This window comes from Sceloporus undulatus, chromosome 2 (assembly GCF_019175285.1).
Source record: "Sceloporus undulatus isolate JIND9_A2432 ecotype Alabama chromosome 2, SceUnd_v1.1, whole genome shotgun sequence".
NCBI lineage: Eukaryota > Metazoa > Chordata > Lepidosauria > Squamata > Phrynosomatidae > Sceloporus > Sceloporus undulatus.
In genome coordinates this window covers 190,765,881-190,786,152 of record NC_056523.1, presented here as the reverse complement: position 1 = coordinate 190,786,152, position 20,272 = coordinate 190,765,881, and the positions used below count along the sequence as shown (strand labels likewise).

General features: G+C 43.2%; 1 protein-coding gene across 8 annotated transcripts in view; it reads right to left on the bottom strand.

Annotated features, from left to right (window-relative positions):
- Positions 1-20,272, bottom strand: part of L1CAM (L1 cell adhesion molecule) — a 120,464-nt gene that overhangs the window by 97,712 nt on the left and 2,480 nt on the right. The window contains exon 1 of one of the 8 annotated variants that reach the window (XM_042448860.1): positions 11,383-11,484. The exons of the other annotated variants lie outside the window; for them this stretch is intronic. The gene's annotated coding sequence lies outside the window, so the exon portion shown is untranslated. Of the gene's footprint in view, positions 1-11,382; positions 11,485-20,272 lie in introns of those variants that run through there. 8 annotated transcript variants of the gene reach the window in all.

Genomic DNA, 20,272 nt, shown 5'->3' with positions numbered 1-20,272 from the left:
AAGTCACTACTGGGTGGAAAGGATTGCATGTCAGGAACCCTGAATAACAAAGGGTTGGCATCATGCTGTTATGTGCCTTCATATTGACTTCACCTTATGGCAACCCTTTCATAGAGGTAGTCTGAGAAGGTTTGCCCCTCCTTCCCTCTTAGGCTGAGATAGCAGGACTTATTATTATTATTATTAACCTTTATTTATAAAGCGCTGTAAATTTACACAGCACTGTAACACAGTGGGTTTCCATGGCTAGGGATTTGAACCCTATCCTGGTTGTTGTTGTTGTGTGTCTTCAAGTCATTTTCCAATTTATTTCAACCCTAAGGCTATCATGGTTTTTTCTTGGCAAGATTTGTTCAGAGAAGGTTGCCATTGCTATCCTCTGAGACTTAAGAGAGTGTGACTTTGCCCAAGGTCACCCAGTGGGTTTGCATGGCTGAGCCAGCTTCCCAGAGTCCTAATCAGAAATTGCTGAAACCACTATGCCACATTGGCTCTTGTTACTATCATGTGTGATTCTAAAATGAGCATTGGTGTCAAATGGAAACATTATTTGCATGAGAGAAAATTCAGGAAAGAAATCAAATTTGCATTTCAGCCCATGTACTACATACAGTTTACCATTAACATTTAACAAATTAACATTTGTATAGGATTTGTGGGGGGGGGGGGGGCGGGCTATGTGGCCATGTTCTAGAAAAGTTTATTCCTGACGTTTTGCCAGCATCTGTGGCTGGCATCTTCTGAAAATGCCAGCCACCGCTGCTGGCGAAATGTCAGGAATAAACTTTTCTAGAACATGGCCACATAGCTCGAAAAACCCACAAAAAATATGGATACCGACTAGAAAGCCTTCGACTTCACGTTTGTATAGGATTCTGAAATGCTGAAAGCACTTCATCTGCACACTCTTAGAATAATGGGATCTTTCAGCAATCCTGACTGTAAGGAGTTTATCAAACGGGAGGAATTTCTCTTAAATTCAAATGAAAAGAAAGTGGGGCCAGAACACATTCACTTAAAGTCATTAGTTTAGCGAATTTACATGAATGTGGATTGTGTTCGAACTGGCTCCCCATTGCCCGAAAATAGCATGCCATTGCCCAAATTTGCATGTGGTAGTCTATCACGCAATAACATGAAACCCCATGATTGCGCTCAAACTGACTTCCCATTGCCCAAATTTGTGTGTAGTGGATTATCATGCAATAACATTAAACCCCATGATTGCGTTCAGATTGCCATTGGATTATACTTCCAATTTCTCTTGTCTGATAAACTCTTAAAATGAGTCACTTCTATTAGCTCTCTAATACAGATGAGTAAACTGAGGTTGAAAAAGAACCATTTTTCCCAAGGAAGAGGTGAGGAATCTGCAACCCTCCAGGTGTTCTTACATTGCAAGCCCCATGAGCCCTCTCCAGCAGTGAGGAATGCTGGGAGTTGCAGCCCAACAACATCTGGAGCCCCATACGCTCCTCATCCCTGTTCTAAAGCCCTTTGGTAAATTCATGCTCCAGTAAGATTAGAATGGGGGACTTTCTCCTTTGTAGCTCAGTCTCTCAGTATGCTGCATTAGCTTCATCTCCATCTGAATCTGACTTCAAGACCCTTGAGAAAAATAAAGTTTCCCTATAATCAAGCTTCAGGATTGGGGAGACTTCTGAACTTCTACATAACCCTAAATACATCCAGTTTTGGCTAATTTGGGATGTTAAGCATCAATGGGCCTGTTTAAGACTTGGATGGAGACCACCATGGACTATCAGAGATCTCCAGGGGGGAAAAACCTATCCAAAACCTTTGAGAGTCATTGCCAGCCAGATTTGACAAAACTGGGCCAGATAATCTGACTCAGCGCCCTGAAGGCACCAGATCCCACCTGATCTTGAAAGCTAAGCAGAACCAGAAAATACAAATACCAGATGTTGTGGGCTATATCTCAGAGGAAGAAGCAGGCAAAACTCCTTAGAGAAGAAAACCCTAGGAAATTCAAGTCAACAAGTGACTTGAAGGCACATATGAACACACTCACCAAGTGCTGTAGTCTATATTCCAAGCCCATTATCAAATGAGAGTTAGTGTAGTGTTTTGAGTATGGAACTAGGACTCTGGGAAACCAGGGTTCAAATCCTCACTCAGCTCTGGAAATCCACTGAGGGGGCATTTCCACTTGCGATTTAAAACGATTTTAAATACTACAGCGATTTGTTTTAAAATGACTCAGAATACAGCGAGTGTCATCACGCTTTTCAAATCGCTTTATTTGTATCGTTTCCATTTACATAACGTTTTATTTTGTTTCGCTGTAATTGACACAGTATCGTTCCCATTCATGGATGAATCGATGTACTGTATATTTAAACAAGTTTTGTTACTTTTTCGTTCACATTCACTTGTTTCGGTTATGAATGTCATGTCAATCAAAGCGACGGACAAAGGGGCAAGGGAGGGAAAGATGGCGGCAGCGACAACGGATGGGGACAAAGAAAGGGCAACTCCCCTGAGCCAGCCCATCACGCTCCGCTCCTCCCATCCTGTGGAACCCGAATCAGATGCCGAAACGTTCCCATTTAAATACAGCGATTCTTATATTGGCACAAGGGATAACCTGGGGTAAAACCTACTATTTTTTTTTGCGCTGGTTTATAGGCTTCTGATCCGGTTGAAATGTTTGGATTCGAATCAAATTCCAATCACTGTAGGAACTATAGAGGGTAAATCTAGAACTGTTCTAGAGTTAATTCGGGGTTGAGTGAGAACGATACACCCTTGATTCGCTTTGTAAACCGGTGTATAAGCAAGTGGGAACGCCCCCTGAGTGACCTGGGATAAGTTATCTACTCTCATCCTCAGAAGAACTCAGTGGCAACCCTCTGAACAAATCTTGCCAAGAAAACCCTGTCATGGGTCACTGCAAGTCACTGCAAGTCACAATCAACTTGAAGTTAAACAACAGCAATCCAGATACTAAACAATGAGTTCACAGCACCACACTTTAACAGAGCACATCATTTCTAAATACGAGGTGACAGAGTTTAAAATGCACTGGAGGGCATGCCCTCTGCTCTGACATCCCAGATGTGTGGGAGCTGGTTGTCATACATCTGATCAGACATGTATGAACTTCATGCCCTTTCAGAGGCACTCTTTTAGAGGCTGAGCCACAGCCTCGGAAGAAAATGACTATGTAAAATTCATTCAAATATACAAAAAATATATATATAAAGAATTAATTTTTGCCATTTTGTATAAGGGACACCATTTTATTATCCATTGTATTGGACTTGAACATCCACAGAGTTTGGTATCCATGGGGTCCTGGAACAAAACCCCAGCGGAAAACAAAGGCCCACTGTATTAAAGCAGGAAAATACAAAACATATTTTAAAATGCAACAATAAAAAGACGAAAAACAAAGTGAGGAAGAACACAAGAATTATGGGAGGTGATTGGAATAAAAGACTACAATTTTTTTGTAATTATTTGATATCTTTCCCAACTTTCAGCCCAAAAGTTTCCCCATGGCAAGAAAGGAAGGAGAATAGTCAGACAGCAGATAAACACACACAACTACACTAGGGACACCTGCTCTGACAAACAACATTAATAGGATATTTATGGCCCTTCCTTTAGAAATCCCTGGGTCCCCCACTAGCCCTTTGGTTACTGACCACTCCCCCCCCCCCCCGATTTTCAGTTCTCCTCAAAACTAACTTATTCAGACACTGCAAGGCTTCTGTTAGAGACAGAGAACTGGCACTGAACGAAAGCCACTGACCCAAAAGCTATTTGGGATTACCCAGGCTTTGAAATGCCCTCGTTGTTCCCTATTTTGCAACAGTTCTCTCATTTGGCACCACCAGCAAAATAATCTTGGAAATGTCATTTTTTTCAGTCTATTTTCTGTATGGCAGTGGGAAGGGTGGGAGATTCCTGGAGCTGGCTCAAGATGATCTGAAGCCTGCAATGGAAAACCCAAAAGTCTTCACTTGGTGCATGGTCCACTGAAGGACGGGAAAATGCCTGAACCAAAGAGCATGTGTTGTGATTGTGCATCTTCAAGTTGTTTCCAATTTATGGCAATCCTACAGTGACCCTATCATGAGGTTTTCTTGGCAGGTTTCTTCGGAGGGGGGTTGCCATTGCCTTCCCCTGGGGCTGAGAGTGTGTGACTCACCCAAAGCCACCCAGTGGGTTTCATGGCCAAGCTCCTGGTCTGCAGAGTTGTCATCCAACACTCAAACCACTACACCATGCCAGTAGACAAAAGTGTATCTCTCCCCACACACCTATTTCATTTCAGGAAGTCTATTCTTTCCTTTCCTACCTGGTACCTTCTGTCTCTAGAATCTGCAGGGCTCACAGAAACCTAGATTGTGGGATATATAGCATTTGGGAAATGCCTGCTTGGGCCTCTTGTTAGCTCATGCACTTTTTGCTCCATGCATTCTGTCATTCAATGATCACCAAGCAGGAGGACGTTGCCAGTTGCCGTGTGTGTGTGTGTGTGTGTGTGTGATGCAAAGATAATCAAACAGGTTACTGGTTGCCAGTTGCCATGTGTGTGTGTGTGGTGTTTGGGGAACGCCTGCTTGTACCTCTTGTTAGCTCATGCAGTTTCCGCTCCATGCATTGTGTCATTCAGTGATTGCCAAGTAAGAGCAGGTTGCCGGCTGCTGTGTGTGTATGTTGTGTCATTCAAAGATAAGCAAACAGGAGAAGGTTACTGGTTGCCAGTTGTCTTGTGTGCATATATATATATATGTGTGTGTGTGTGTGTGTGTGTGTGTGTGAAGTGTTTGGGGAATGCCCGCCTGGGCCTCTTGTTAGTTCATGCACTTTCTGCTCTATGCATTATATCATTCAATGATCACCAAGTGGGAGCAGGTTGTTGATTGCCATGTGTATGTGTGTGTGTGTGCTGTGTCATTCAAAGATAACCAAACAGGAGCAGGTTGTCAACTGCTGTGCATGCATGTTTGTGTGTATTGTGTCATTCAAACATAACCAAGCAGGAGCAGGTTACTGGTTGCCAGTTGCCTTCTGTATGTATGTGTATATACGTAATGGGCTTCTTGTTACCTCATGCACTTTCCACTCCGTGCATTGTGTCATTCAATGATCACTAAGCAGGAGCAGGTTACCAGTTGCTGTGTGTGTGTGTGTGTGTGTGTGTGTGCATGTAGTGTTTGGGGAATGCCTGCCTGGGCCTCTTGTTAGCTCATGCACTTTCCGCTCCATATGTTGTGTTGTTCAATGATCAACCAGCAGGAGCAGGTTGCTGGTTGCTGTGTGTGTGTGTGTCTCCTTTGGGAGGGGGTGGGTGTTGATTTGCAGGTACTTCCCAGCATGTGTCCTGCCATGTATTGTGAGCGCCCTCTCCTCTCCCCATCCCTACCTTAACAGGACAGTGCCAATCTGTGATCTCCATGGCAACAGTGGGCAAAGATAAGCTAATAGGCTTCCAAGACTCAGCCCACTAAAAGCAACAACACACACACACCACACAAAGGACAGGAAAGGTGGGAGACACTGGGAGTGGCAAGATCCTTAACCATTCACAGGTGAACAAAACCCGAGGGCTTCTATGCAGTGGCCTGCTCTAACCACTAAAGTGCAGCTCCTTTTGCAGAACCAGATGCACAGCTCTGAAACTGCATTCTCATTTACAAATAAATTGCATTGCGATCCGAATCAATGGATCAGTTCAGCAGTGGTGCGTGGTTCACACTACATTTGCCCCGATCACATTTTCTTGATGAAAAATAAAATAAAATAACCCACTTGTGGTTCACATTGAAGAAATGAATCGATTCAAAATGGACCCGCTCCAGCTGGCCAAAGGGCAAATTTAAATCGATTCTGATCCGCATCTGGTTCACACTTGCACACAATAGATTTATCCAAAAAGACATGGAAAAAATCAGCGTCAAAAAGATGCGGGTTAAATGGGCCTAGCACATGCCCCCTCCTCCGAATCGCTTCAGCCATTCAGTTCAAGTGTGAACCAGGGTCATTTAAACTGGTTGAAATTGATTTGTGATCCGGTTTAAAAGGTAATGGGAATAAGGCTCTTGAGTTTTAAAATGTCTTATTCCCCACCCTTTCTCTCAGCAAAAAGAACATTTAGCAGACCAGAAAGGGGTGTTTCTGGTGCATTCGTCAGTGGTTGCTTAGGAAGGAAGGGTTTGATCTGCCCTGTTGAGAGAATGAGGGGTTAACAACCTTTGCCTCTCTTCTTTTTCTTGGCCTCATTTGCAAAAGAAAACATGCAAATCCCAACAAGAGAGACAGGGAGAGGGGGAAATATATTTATCAGGGGGAAAGAAGCAGTTTGGGGAGGGTATAGGGGGAGGAAGAAACCATGTCCTTTAATTGCCAAGACAAATCCCTGTTATTCCCATCCTGAGATCTCCCCCTGGGATTTCCCCCCTTCAGTCCTACCATGGGTCCTATCAGCAACCCTCCAGTCTCCTCAGGAAAAAAAAAAACAAATTAAAAATTATATCATCCTGGTCCTCATAGATTACAAGGAGGAAGATGACATTTGCATTCCAAAGAGCTTACGTTGGTAGACATGGAGTCCCTTTGTACCTCCTTTGTAACTTTGTACACATGGTGAGAGCCACAATGGTGTAGTGGTTTAAGTGTTGGATTACCACTCTGGAGATCAGGGTTCAGCTCCTTGGTCTAGCATAAAAAACCCACTGGGTGACCTTGGAGAAGTCACACTGTCTCAGCCTCAGAGGATGAAAAGTCCCTCTGGAGAAACTTGCAAAGAAAAGCCTATGATTGGTACGCATTAGGGTTGCCGTAAGTCAAAAGTGACATGGGGGCACACAACAATACTAATAACACAGTGCCTCATCCAGTGCACACTTTTCTGTAGGATGACTAGATGCACAACATTGCTACAGGGCTCCTGGACCTTCAGCAGTCATTTATAAGAGGGAAATGGCTGTATCTTCATTTTCAGGGGTGAAGTAAGCTTGTTGATACTCTCTCTTCCACACAGCTACTAAGAGGGACAATAGTGTAGTGGAGAGGAATAAGAGTAACAGTGGTGCAGCAGACCCAGGGTTCGCAATGGCAAAGCCCCAGGACTTATGATGACTCATCTTGAACACCATTGTTTTCTCTCAGTTTAGCTGCAAACCTCACAGTAGCTGGAGGGGCAAAGGATTTTCGTATGGGCTGCTCCTGTGTAGTGCAAAGAATTTCGAAGTGGCGTGGTTTTGTGATGGCCAGGCCTGTTCCTGGCAGAGCAGAAAACTGCTACAAGTTCTTTCTAGATCAACAGAATTTGCCTACATTTTTGACTCCCCATGGGGATGCTGCTACAGAAAATATCCTGGTGAGGGCATGCACATAAAAATTCACCAATACACACCACTGAAGAGGTGAGCCCTGCCATCACTTCTGGTCATCCATCTTTCCATCTTGTTATCCATATATGAGCACTAGTAGTGTCATTACAATGGGACTTTCAGGTAGACGTCAACCGCCCCTTCAGCAGCAAGGGAGATAGCTTTGCCACACTGTAAAGGTGACCAAATGCCTATTATTACCCTAAAAAGGGCATAACAGCATACAACCATAATGCCCAGAAAAGTTTCCTGATTGGACCCCTGCTGAACATAAATCCATATTTGAGTGTTGTGTACTTTCAAATCATTTCCAACTTATGGTGACCCTAAGGTGATCCTATCATGGGGTTTTCTTGGCAAGATTTGTTCAGAGGCGACTTGCCATTGCCTTCTTCTGAGGCTGAGAGCATGTGACTTGCCCAAGGTCACCCAGTGGGTCTTATGGCCGAGCTGGGAATTGAACTCTGGTCTCCAGAGTCTTAGTCCAACACGCAAACCATTACGACACACTGGCACTCTAAAATATCACCATGTTAATGTCAAATGTTGGCTTGCTGTACCTTAAAGCACACTTTAAAAAAGCAAATGATGTTAATAAATGCTGAAATCTCTGTCTTCTGGAATAAGATTTTTTTTAATTTATTAGATCAAGAGTAATATAAGGTTTAAGACATTTATATGTTCCTTGTTTTGCAACTTCCTAGGAACTGGAACTTGTTTGGAACTGTCTTTTTCTGTCTAGCTACCCTACAAATGAGATGCTATAAGTCCCTTACATGAGAAGCAATGTCCAAATACCAGTAAATGGTTCACCAAAAAAGTGCAATGATTTAATAAGTGTCAGATTCTTAAACAGCAAACTGGATGGGAACCAATATGCCTTTTAATAAATGCATTTTTTCCCAAACAAACTGAGTATTAATTTATCATCTGTTTGAAAACTGTTTTGCTGTTATATAAACAAAAGGGAACAAGCCAACCCTTTCCCACAAAAAGGCCATCTCCCTCCTTCACACCATTTCCAGAATTACTGAATCACCGCTCAAGTGACACTTCCCAGAAATGAGGAGCATTTGGCCTTCTAACGCCATTCTGGCCCTCCCCAACCATTCAATCCAAATCCATTCTCTTTTCAGCGCTAAGAATAAATACCAGGTTCCCTGAAATCTAGTCTAAATGCTCAAGAGACATTCAAGGTGGGTTGGTGGCATCATAAAAATGCTTTTTTGCCCTTGCAATCCCACTGAAATAATCAAATAGAATTTAAGAGCCGTGAGCTTCTCCTTCTTCATTCTTCCAATTTGTGTTTACATCATGGAAAAGAGTGCCCAAATCCAATTCATATATATGAGGATGGATAATAAACAGGGGCTGGGGGTGGGTAACCTTTTTAGATTATGTAATTGGGAATGAAAGGCTGCAGTATACAGGGCCCTAGGGCTCATCTTGGATTGACAGTATGGCTGCATCCTCTGTGACCCCAGTTTCTGAAAGAGTGTGTTTGGTGTCCTATCGTTTTTTAAAAATCCATCTCAGAGCAGTCTCATGAAACTGTGTAGTCAAGTCCTGTAAGACAACGATGGATCTGGAGCTAGAACAGTAGAATTCAAGTCCTCTCTAACCAAGGCTGATCTGCTAGGATCAGTTCCCTGTCTATAAAATGGAACTATTAAGAGGCCACCTCACAGCAGTGCTAGGAATTTAACTTTAAAATAAGGATTGTATCTTAAACATTACAGATGGGTGTTCAAAGATGTGATGACAGTTCTCTGTTGAATGTAACTCTCTCTCTTTAGGCCTGGTTTATGAAGAAGGGGCATAAAATTAATGGGCCATTGGGACATTTTGTATCCAAAACCACATTGAAAGGTGCATTTTATATCACTTCCACCCATATAATAATAATAATAATAATAATAATAATAATAATAAATTTTATTTATACCCCGCCCTTCCATGAATATGATCAGGGTGGCTTTAACATCTGCCCTGCAGAAACAATCCAGTTTGACACCACTTTAACTGCCAGGGGTCAATGCTATGGCATTTTCGGTACTGTAGTTTTGTGAGAGATTTACCCTTCTCTTTCAGAGAGCTCTGGTGCCACAACAAACTACAAGTCACAGGATTTCATAACACTAAGCCATAGCAGTCAAATTGGTGTCAAACTGGATTATTTCTGCAGTATGGATGCAGCCACAGTGGTTGAGATCCTGAATCACTTCAGTGTCACTTAAATATCTGGCAGGAGAGTGACATTTTGTTGTTGTTGTTGTTGTTGATGTTGTTGTTGTTGTTGTTGTGTGCCTTCAAGTCATTTCCGACTTGAAGGCGACCCTAAAGCAAACCTATCATGGGGCTTTCTTGGCAATTTCTGTTCAGAAGATTGCTATTGCCTTTGCCTAAGGTTGAGAGAGATATGACTTGCCCATGTGGGTTTCATGGCCAATCTGGAAATTGAACCCTGGTCTCCAGAGTCGGGAGTCAATACCATCTTGATTGACCACAGAGTAACATCTGAGAAAAAATGTAGGTCTCTAACAGTATCACATTTCTTCCCCTCTATGATTTTAACATTGTTGCCTGATTGAGAAGCCAGTAAAAGTTCAAAAACTTGTGTGATGTATTTTCAACAACAACAATTTATTACGGCATGCTTTGGTGCTGATCCAATAAAGTACCACTGATTTGTAACATTTCAGACTTTATTGCAACCTCTATAGTGAATATCTGTACCTATAGTGAATACCAGCACAGTGCAACACTGTGCATCAATGGTTGCTGTGCACGGCTGGCAATCAATTGTGAAACTGAAATATACAATGCACAAAGGTCATTCATCGAGGTGGTGTATGTCCCCATGCTATTTTGTGTACATTAATGTGCAACTGCATGTGCAATGGTCCCTTTGTGTTCGCTACACATTCCCCCCCTCCCCAAAATATCACTCTACATGCACACCACAACTGATATGCATGTCACTACCAGGATGCCACCATAAGGTGGAAATCGACTAAAATAATGAGGATCAGATGAAAGAAAGAAGAAGGTAGAAACATGCTTGTTTTACTACTACAGACATAGATGGGCAATTAAAACTATGGCATGCAGTCAAAGCCTTGGACTACAACTCCCCGAATCCTATGGCAACTAGTGACCATGCTGGACGGGGAATCCTGGGGGTTGTAACTGAAAGACATAACCTATTCAAGCTCAGAAAGAAACATGGAATTGCATGTGCTCTTTAGCAAAAAGAGCCTATGTTTTAATCATTCACCCAATGTTATGTCCATGATAGCTAACTCATTTGGAGGATGAATAGCAGCAACAAGCTTGGTATGACCTTCTATATCTGGGCAAAAAGATTCAGTGTAAAAAAAAAGCTAATTCTTGGAACATCTTCATTCCCAGTCCTAGTAGAACAGGAGAAACACAGCTCTGCCCATAAATCTCTGTCTCTGAGGTTTGATGAGACCCACTACCATTCCAGTTGGCCTTTTTGGCCACTCCCAGTGACCCAGGCAATGCTACCAGCCAACCCACCAACCCTGCTTAGTTTCAAGGCTTCAATCAAGCCCCCTTTGTAACAAAGATGCCCTGGAGCTGGGTCAGGCCAAGGGTGGGGCAGCGGAAACTTGGGGGCAGCAAGAGCTGCCCCAGTGAACAACACACAGCAAGTGTTGCAACAAGGCCTCAATTGTTTGGGGACTGGATTCCTGAGCAGTGATGGCAGCGGAGGCTGAAGGATGACAGTAACGCCCCAGAACAAGGCTGTCTCCAAGACCACAATCCCTTCCCCTAGTTCTGACCCACTTCCTTTAAGGCTCTGGAGTGCTACAGAGGGAACCTGCCAAGGCCTTCCTTCATGATTTGTCCAGTCAAGTAGCGGTCTTGGCTTTGCGCCCACTGCAGTGGAAGGAGCCCATTCAGAGAAGCAAAGGAGCAAACCGCTGAGCTTTAGAAATGGAAGATAACAACAACACCACACACACACACACCTTCGTCCTCCTCATACCTGTCCGTACAGCAGACATTCATGTACAGTTGTTAGTGGTTGTGACAGGTGATCTTTCCTCAGGTGAATTCACATTCAGTAGAGCGTGAGAGACCTCCTGCAAGGTGTCTTCTCTGTCTCAATGACTCCACAACGGTCTGTCTCCAGGAATGTAACACACACACATATACACAGAGTGGAACAAATAGGACACTGTATGACATGCTGGAAATGAGGAGCTCTTGTCCAGTTTTGTAGGTACAGCCCAGATGTATCATCATCATCATCACCACCACCACCACCACCACCACCATCATTTCTGATCTGCCTCTCCCCATGGTTTGAGGCAGGGCACAACAACAGACCAACGAATACACCAGTTACAAACACATATCAATTTAAAAGAACAACTAAGACACATATGTATCAAAACAATCCACATTTAAAATTCATCATTTAAAACTTACAATTCGAAAATCATCTAGATAGGCCTGCCGGAAAAGACAATAGTGGCAATTTGGGCTATGAAACAACAGAGTCCTAAAGGTTTCAACAGGAATACTTGGGGAAATCCTCTAAAGCACAGATAGTGGCTCTCCAGATGTTAAGTGCATCAACTCCCACCATGCCTCCATGAGCCAAGCCAATGGTCAGGCCAGAATCCAGCATCTTTTGGAAGACCACCAAAGAACCCCACACTGGTCTTGGAGGAATCCCCCATCCCTGCTCCAGAGTCTTCCTGTGACAGGAGGTATATGGTTCTCAATCCCAATGAGGTGGTGAATATACTCTGGGTCTTACTCAGATCTTTAAAGGACCTCAGCCTCCCATCCATAAATCTAGCACCTTGGATAGCTCCTTTGAAATTCAAGCTAAAACCTGAAGTACTATCACTGTCCAATTGACACAAAAGCAGGGCTTTCTCTTGGTCTTGCCACCATCAAAGGCACGTTTAGTGAGGGCACAAGGGAGTCCTCACTCTCCCCAGCTTATGTATCTCCCTCCCATGAGAGGCTCGCTTGGCTCCCTCTCTGTTATCATTTTGCCTTCTTGTTTGCCCAGGCCTTTCAACTTTAACTGGCTGTTGCAGAAAGTCTTTTAAATGGTTTGTGCTCTGTTTTTTAATATTGTCATTATTGTCTTTTAATTGCTTTTTAAACTGTTGTAAATTAATGATTTAATATCATTGTGGTGGGGGGTTTAAAAATACCCTTTGTATCATTCCTTAGTTTCAACTATATTCTGTTTTAATTTATATTGTAAACCATCTTGTGTCCTCCATTGGGAGAAAAGTGTAATATAGATAAAATAAGGTAGGGTAAGATAAGGAAGCCAATAGCTATCACTGCAGAGAGTGCTTCCAGGTTAGTTTTTTATAGCGCAATTCCTTAGCCTCATTCAAAAAACTTTATGGAGTGGATGCCCAAAAGGTGTGGTCTTCTACTAGGAACTGTATGTGTTCCCATGCTATTTTGTGTACTTTAGCACTATGAGATGAGAAAAAGCAGGCCAAGAAAAATTGAGATACCTTGGTGGGATTGTGTATGTTCAGATTGGTAAGGATACTTGGAAAGAGAAAGAAATTACCGCACAAATCAGTAGTGATCTGTGTGCATATTTTGTATTGAAGGAGGAGGAGGAATATTTTAGTTGGGTAGAAATTTACTTTCTCTTTAGAAGGAGTGACTCAGCTCGATTGATCAGCCCAGGTGGGCAAGACCAAATGCAAACATTAGTGAAATGAATGTGAACTACGTAAGACATTTCCTTCATTTCAGTAGGACTTTGGTGGGAGAATGTCCCAGTAGATGGTATCTCAAGAATCCAATTTGCCTGTATTGTGGTGCCTCTTAATGGGGGAACTTTCCAGGGCAGGGGCCAATTTCCAGCTTGGAAAGGGTCCTGGGTTCTAGTTGCACAACCCACAACTGTACATTGTAGTAGTGGATGGCGCTAAGGGCACACAGTGGAGCTACTGTGAAAGCAGGTGGGTCCAGATATTACTGTTACTAATGTGGATATTGTCCCATGTAACGTACAAAGCACATCTTAGCTGTTCAATGTATTTTTAACCCAAAGTAAACCCCAGGCAACAGCTGCCTGTTAATTTCTGGGCACAGTACAATGTGTTGGTGATGACCTTTACAGCCCTTCATGGTTTGGGTCCAACCTATTTGCAGGATCGCCTTTTTCCATACAATCCATCCCACGCACTTAAGTCCTCTGGGAAAAAGCCACTACAGCCAATAAAGACGAGATTGGCAATGGTTACCTAGAGGGCCTTTTCATCTGCCACTCCCAAACTATGGAATGGCCTGTCAGAGGAGATTCGAAATATTACCAACCTTGACAGCTTTAAAAACTCACTTGGTCACCCACTGATTTGGTCTATCTCTCCCAGGATGGCCATCTCTCTGTCATTTGATTGTTGTTTTAATTAATTTAGATGTTATTTTAGTAATGTTATTGTGAATTATAGGTTATGGTTGGAGGGAGGGTAATTGGCTTTTGCACTGCTGCATTTATTGTATTTTATTTCATTGTTGTATTTTAATGTTTTATAGTATATTTTATTGTGTTGTAAGCCACCTTGATCCTGCGGGAGAGGTGGGGGGGAAATAAAATTTCTGTTCTATTCTATTCTGTTCCTGGGATGCACACCACTGCTCAGGTGCAGGCAACAGTTTTCCAGGCCCCAAACCAGAGCCAGTTGGCATCCTATCTCCTGTATGATATGGGAATACCTCAGCTTGCCCCAGGGAAGATCCCAGCCTTGAAATAAGACCATCAGAGTGACACACATTTTTATCACCTCTTCTATTTCACCGTATCTACAATACTCATTTTCAGCTCATCAGCAAACCTGATTGCTATCTTTCAATGATCTGATCTTCCCTGAGTGGTCACCTATATGTTCATGCACCTTCAAGTTGCCTGTCAACATATGAAAACCCTATGAATTTCCTAAGGTTTTCTTAACCAAGGAATATTCAGGGTTGTTTTGGCCAGCTCCTTCCTCTGAAATATAGCCCACAGCATCTCCTTAACCATAGAATCATAGAGTTGGAAGAGACACAAGGGCCATCCAGTCTAACCCCCTGGCATGCAGGAACTCACAATCAAAGCATCCTCAACAGATGGCCATCCAGCCTTTGTTTGAAGACCTCCAAGGAAGGAGACTCTACTACACTTCGAGGGAGTGTGTTCCAGTGTCCAAAGCCCTTATTGTCAGGTAGTTCCTCTTAATGTTGAGGTGGAATCTTTTTTCCTGGAGCTTGCATCCACTGTTCCGGGTCCTAGCCTCTGGAGCAGCAGAAAACAAGCTTGCTCCCTCCTGAATATGACATCCCTTCAAATATTTAAACAGGGTTATCATATCACCTCTTAACATTATCTTCTCAAGACTAAACATCCCTAGCTCCCTAAGTCGTTCCTCATAAGGCATGGTTTCCAGACCCTTCACCATTTTAATGACCAGAGACAAGAAAGCAGTTGGCTATCTAACAAGGGTGGCAGGACCACCCTTATCATTTTCAGATACAAAGACCCCTTTTTTCTCCTTATAGCAGTCAACACCAGTAGAGAGGAAGGGAGAGCAGGCTGGTAAACAGAGGGTCCAGTCTTTTGAGAGATGGGACCCTTCCAGTGTTGTTGAGTGTGCTGTGTACCTTAAAGTCACATCCGGCCACCAGAAGTAAGCCTAACCTATCTATCCCTGATTCCTTGTTGTAGTTATTGGTTGCCAGTGTTATTATTTTAAGCTATGTTTTATATTGTAAATTGTTTGTATTTTATGGGAGGTGGGTTTGTGGGATATGGATTATAGGTTTTAATGTTGTAAGCCGCCCTGGCTGCATTGCACAGAGAGGTGGGGTAAAAATAATTATTTTTTGTTGTTGTTGTGTCATTTCTGACTTATGGTGACCCTAAGGTGAACCTATCATGGGGTTTTCTTGTCAAGATTTGTTCAGAGGGGGTTTGTCATTGCCTTCCCCTGAGGCTGAGAGTGTGTCACTTGTCCAAGTTCACCCAGTGGGTTTCATGGCCAAGCTGGGAATTGAATCCTGGTCTCCAGGGTCCATTATAAAGAAGTGTGGGTGCAAGTGCACCTAGGTTTTCGAACCCCAGGCTTCAAAGCAGTGACAAAGAAAGTCTCCCTCCTCTGGCAGGCCTCTTGATAGGTACTGTGGAAGGAAAGACATCCACAGGGGTTCTGTCAGAAGCATTACTTTCTATCTTGCATGTGATTCAAGGATGCTGGGGAGTGGAAGAGAGAGATACGCTGGGAATACAGCCATCCCCCCCCCTCCTCTGGGTTTATTCCTGCAGGTGCTGGGTTGGAGGACAAGGAAGTTCTAGGCAGGCAAATAAGCAAGATACAAAAAGGGACAGAGAAGAGATGAGTCACCCTGTGTCTGGTTACAGGGCTGGCAGTACAGGTGCAGCCCTGGGGTGGGGCTCTTGAACTGTGTGGGTGCAATGGATGTGACAGCCCAGAAACTGTTTAGGATAAATCCATCCATCTAGGCCACAGTGCAGATGGAGAAGTTTTATTTAAAAAAAACAGAATCCCAGTCTCCTCCTTTGACACTACCCCATCCAAAAAAAAAGAAATCCTAGAGAGAAAAAGGAAACCTCCTCAGCCTTCATGCCTGCTGCACAAGGACGTGCAGGGCTGGGGACAATGCAGCCAATAGACACGGGTGGGGGAACCATAGGAACAAAGGGTGCTTCGAGGAACAGAAGGGAAGATGTATGTTTTAACCTCCTTTTAATTTGTTCTGATTGTCTCATTGTGTTTCAGTTTTTCTAACTGTGGGTTTTTCACTATGTTTTTAAAGCATTATTGGCTGCGTTGAGTCCCAATATGGGGAAAAGGCAGAACAGTAGTAATACAGTAGACCCTTGGTATCTACTGGGGTTTGGTTCCAGGACCCTCTGTGGATACCAAAATCTGTGGAAGCTCAAGTCCCGTTCTATACAAAGAGGTAGTAAAATGGTGTCCCTTATATAAAATGGCAAAATCAAGGTTTGCTAAAATGGGTACCCAGATTGTTGGGGGTAATTAGCTTACATTTTGTAAACCGCTTAGGGAGTGCTTAGGTGCACTGATCAGAAGTATAGAGATGTACTTGATATTGCTATTGCTTAAGTGCACTGATAAGCGGTATAGAAATGTACTTGCTATTGCTATTTTAAAAAAATATTTTTTCAAACTGTGGATGCTTGAATTCATGGATTTAAAAATCCATGGATATAGACTACAATAATGATAGGGACAGAGATCTAATGTAGGCAAAGGATGCAAGATCAGGGATATTATCAAGGAAGGGGGCTGCAGGGTGGGAGTGTGCAGGGCCATGTCAAACCTATTGGGTCAGTGTGCGTGGGGGGGTGGGTGAGAAACAAATCTGACAACCTGAAGGGCTGAGGGTCAGGACAGAGGACATCCCCACAGCTGGGAAGATTGGGCCTTGGTATTTCGCTCTGTCCTGTCCCCAGCAGTATTGACAAGGTGGATTGATGGGGGACATTCCAAACCATAATTCCTGGTTGCCCAGCAACGTATCACTATCCATCCATTCTCCCCCCATCATCCCCCACAACTCCTACCTCAGAGAGATTCCTCCTGTAAATCAATTGCCACCTGCTGCCCCTCCTCTCCTACACACACACCATGTGCACACACAAGCGCGCACACACACATAGCCCATTGCCTCCTGTCAGGGCCTGGGAGAGGCAGACTGGTTAGCTTCCTCCAGAAAGCAGAAAAGCAAATTGCTACCCTTCATGGCAGAATAGTGTGTTTGGATATAATACTCCCCTCTTCTTGTTATGTGGCTGATGAAAGTGATAATTAAATAGCATCTCCCTAATTAAGATGCTAGCCAGCCAGGCAAACAATATAGCGAGTTGCCAAAAAAAGAAGAGAGAAGTTACAAATGGGTTCCCTTCCCCCGCTTTCTGAACACCAGAAAATCAAAATCATAGGGTTGTTCCAGCGAAGCTTTAGAATATTTAACTCTGCAAGACACGTTCCTATTCACATTCATTTGCCCGGCTTTAATAGCGACTTACATCGCCTGCCCTGCAATTTTTCAGGGCAAAAAATGCTTTTGATTTCCATTAATTTTCATAAACGTCCACTTGATTGCTGGGGGCGGGATGCATTGTGTATGGATGCATGCATGTGCTTTTCAGCACTCTCTGGTTGAGCCACAACTGGTAGAGGCCCCAAATTTGGGGTATCTGCTCATTTCAAGGCTTGTGGAGTTATCGTGGATTTGAGGCCCCAAATGCTATATTTTTGGATGCTTTGTTCCCCCTCCCATCTCCACCCGTTGGATGCCTAAGTCCCTTCTCTTTTCTGTTTTGCAAGATAAAATCAAATAGACAGGGCAGGGAAAGAACATTAAAGAAATAAATTTAATCACATATTTCTGACCACCCATTATCAATCCCATTTAGACAATCTTAATGCAGTGTCAGAGGAAGACTGCAACAAGAAGCAGCAACCCACTACAAATATTCTCGGACACAGTTCCCAATAATCAATTTATTTCGGACAATGAAAAAAAGTATTACTGAAGCCCAAAAATTTCCCCCTGCCTCACAAATCCAAAGACAGTCCAAGACATTTGACGGAGATGTAGTGCTGGTGGGGTGTCTTTCTAGTACAGTACTACCATCACCCCACTCTCTCTTACGGTCTTAATATTGCATAGCCTTTTTAAAAAAATAGTTGATTTGATGGAACTAAACAAGGTTTCATGCCTGCATATTTATGCTGAGAAAAGAAGGGATTTTCCTGTACTTTGCTCCCATGGATGGGGCAAGAGGGGTCCATGCTTTGATCATGGCTGCTTTGCGACAAAGAAAGTAATGAAATAAATGAATCACATAAATATTTATATGTAACTAAGTAGCTAATTATACCTCACTCTCTAAATGAACAGACAGCGATTAGTGCTTTTCAAAAAGAAGAAGAGGAAGCAAGCAAGCTTGGTTGGAAGGATGCAACCTTCAAGTCTGAGGTTTACATTTACCTCCTTTCACAAGTGCAGTTATTCAATAGCAAAGGAGAAGCATTCTGCCCATGTTTGAAGAAACTCTCACATTAACTATATAATAATATAGACTCATAGAATCACAGAGTTGGAAGAGACCACAAGGGCCATCTAGTCCAAACCCCTGCCATGCAGGAAATCACAATCAAATGATGATTTGCCACATTGGTCCAACTTTGGGGACCAGAGGAAGCAAAACATACAATTGAAAGATTACATTACAATGTGCCTACTTTCTGGTTCAAAGGTGGCACACTTTTCTGTGGCATTTTATTTGATCCTAATAAAGATATTGCCCAGTGTGGTTATTCAATCCCACCATCCTTTCTTTATTTATTGCCATAATTAAACACATTCTGGAAATGGAGTCATTTTCACACAATACAATTATAGTTCTGTGGTTCCACTCCAGTTACCCTGGCTGCATCTTATGCAATCCTGGGACTTGTAGTTTGGTCTGAGGAACCAAAAGACCTCTTTGGCTGAGCAATCTGAATGCCCTTCCCTAAACTTCCAGTCCCAGGATTCCATAGGATGCAGCCATGGCAATTAAAGTGGAATCATAGCAATATAATTGTGTAGTCTGAAAGGGCTCTGGGACTGGGGATTAAGATTTGGTTATGGCCCTGATCCTGCAAAAAGGATAAGGTTGAATATCCAGGTACCAGCAGAGCATTCCATGTATTAATATGTACATGCATTCCAAACACAGATACATGTAACCCACATGGAGAAACACACATACAGTGGGCCCTTGGTATCCACTGGCGTTTGGTTCCAGGACCCCCCATGGATACCAAAATCTGGGGATGCTCAAATCCCATTAGAGATATTGGTACAGTAAAATGGTTTCCCTTATATAAAAGGACAAAATCAGGGTTTGTCTATGGGAATTTGTATATTTTTAAAGTATTTTCAAACCGTGGATGATTGAATTCATGAATAAAATATCCATGGATAATAAGGGCTGACTGTAATCATCACCAGGTTGCCCAAACATCTCATGCATGTAACAGATACATGTAATCTCTCCAACATACACACAAAAAGACATGTGCAACCACCATCCAGTTGCCAGGAAAGCCCACACAAATCAGGAAGCTGCAATCTGCTAAACCCACTTCTCTATAAACATACATCAGAGCCTGGAACAGTTACATTTTTGGACGGCAATTTCACAAAATCCAGTGGGGATTCTAGGGAGTTGTAGTCCAAAAAAACACGATTTTCCAAGCTTGGGAAGGAAACAAGTTCATGAGATGATCACATTATCAAGGACACAGAGTACACAGAGCCAGTGTGGTGTAGTAATTGGAGCACTGGGCTACAACTCTGGAGACCAGGATTCGAATCTCTGCTCAGCCATGGAAACCCATTGGGTGATCTTGGGCAAGGCATACTTTCATCCTCAGAGAATGGCAAAGCTCCTCTGAATAAAATCTTGCCAAGAAAACCCTGTTATAGGTTTGCCGTAGGGTCACCATAAGTCAGAAACAACTTCAAAGCACACAAGAGCAACAACAACAACCATCCAGTACAGGCAGAACACAGACACACAATCTGGGATAAGTAGCAAAGCAAGAGACAGGCAGCACAAGCCCTCAATATCCAACTCTCAAGCTGGCAGGTCTTCATTGGGAAACAGAGATGTCTTGGCTCATTTGTGCCTCTGACATGGCAAATCAGGAAAGCCAAGGAGTTCCTTGGCAGTGAGATAAGAAAAACGCTCCTTGGGGCAGAAGCTCTTTGCCTCTCCAGCTGCAGATCTGGCTTCCTCGGGCCACTGAAGATCCCAGGTCTCAGCCAACATTTCCTCAGGCTGAGTCAGGCTGAGCTTTCAGTCA